This window comes from Gekko japonicus, unplaced genomic scaffold, assembly GCF_001447785.1.
Source record: "Gekko japonicus isolate JY-2015 unplaced genomic scaffold, Gekko_japonicus_V1.1 scaffold1369, whole genome shotgun sequence".
In the NCBI taxonomy this organism is placed as follows: domain Eukaryota; kingdom Metazoa; phylum Chordata; class Lepidosauria; order Squamata; family Gekkonidae; genus Gekko; species Gekko japonicus.
This window is the reverse complement of record NW_015161439.1, coordinates 188,586-190,262: the sequence shown is the minus strand read 5'-3', so window position 1 is coordinate 190,262 and position 1,677 is coordinate 188,586. Positions and strand designations below refer to the sequence as shown.

The 1,677-nt window shown below is 43.4% G+C and overlaps 1 protein-coding gene across 1 annotated transcript in view; it reads left to right on the top strand.

Annotated features, from left to right (window-relative positions):
• LOC107125587 (poly [ADP-ribose] polymerase 14-like) overlaps positions 1 to 1,677 on the top strand; it is a 37,933-nt gene that overhangs the window by 17,146 nt on the left and 19,110 nt on the right. The window lies entirely within an intron of this gene.

Sequence of the window (1,677 nt, the reverse complement as noted above, 5' to 3'; positions counted from 1 at the left end):
GGTGCTGGAGAAGACTCTTGAGAGTCCCTTGGACTGCAAGAAGATCAAATCAGCCAATCCTAAAAGAAATCAACCCTGACTGTTGCCTGGAAGGCCAGATAATGAAACTGAAGCTCAAACACTTTGGCCACCAAATGAGAAGGGAGCACTCACTGGAGAAGAAGACCCTGATGCTGGGAAAGATTGAAGGTCAAAGAAGATGGGGACAGCAAAGGATGAGATGGTTAGACAGTGTCATAGATGCAACGAACATGAAATTGAGCCAACTTCAGAGGACGGCGGAAGACAGGAAGGCCTGGCGTGATCTGGTCCATGGGGTCGCGAAGAGTCGGACTCGACTGTGCGACTGAACAACAACAACAATAATAAAGAATGAGCTTGTCTCTGTATGGAGTTGATTTTTCAGTAAGAGTCATCATCCTTTCCCTGTTTTGTTCATTGTTTTGTAATGTATAGCCAGGATCCAAAGAACAGTCAAACTAGTACTATGCACCCAATGGGGAGGGGATCTTTGTCTCCAGCAGCATTTCCCTGTTCCACATGGAGAAAATGAGTTGATCCTGATGGGAATTTCAAAAGTTGTTAGTCTTATGACGTTAGATGTCACCTTTGTACAGTAGAAAAAAAAGGCAAATATTCCACAGAGCTGTTGTCCACATGCCGACCATAGAGACCAGTACCTAGCTCCCAGGAACCACTTTGTTAAATTTAATTCAGTTCATGTAATGGGTGAAACTCGAATAATTAAAAAGTCACTAAGATTTGCTTAGTATTTTACAGGTGGAAAACTTTTAGAATATAATGTAAATGGCAGGAAAGAATTGTTTTATAGTAGTCTTCAAGGCTCTGTAATTCTTTTATCTTAATAACCTCTTGCTTGCTTTGTCTGAGGGAAGTCTCGAGTGGAGTGCCACAGGGCTCGGTCCTGGGCCCGGTGTTGTTCAGTGTTTTTATAAATGACCTGGAGGGAGACATACCAAATTTGCAGATGACACGAAGCTATGTGGGATTGCTAATTCTGAAGAAGACAGAGTCAGGATTCAAAATGACCTAGATAGGCTAGAACAGTGGGCTGAGACAAATAAAATGAATTTCAGTAGAGATAAGTGCAAAGTCCTACACTTAGGTACAAAAAAATCAAAGGCACAGACAGAATGGGAGGGACTTGGCTTGACAGCAGCACATGTAAAAGGGATCTAGGTGTTCTGGTTGATCACAAGCTAAACATGAGCCTGCAGTGCAATGTGGCTGTGAAGAAAGCTAATGCAATCTTAGGATGCATTAACAGAAGCATTGTGTCCAGATCACGGGAGGTGGTAGTTCCACTCTATTCGGCTATGGTCAGGTCTCACCTGGAGTCCTGTGTCCAGTTTTGGGCACCACATTTTAGGAAGGATGTTGACAAGCTTGAGCGTGTCCAGAAGAGGGCAACCAGGATGGTGAGAGGGTTGGGATCCAAGTCTTATGAGGAAAGGCTGAAAGAGTTGGGTCTGTTTAGCCTGGGAAAGAGAAGGCTTAGAGGGGACATGATTGCAGTCTTCAAGTATTTGAAGGGCTATCATGTAGAAGATGGAGCTTATCTATTCTCTCTTGCTCCTGATTGCAAGACTAGATCTAATGGGTGAAAATTACAAGGGAGTTGTTACCGGTTAAATATCAGGAGAAACTTCCTAACTG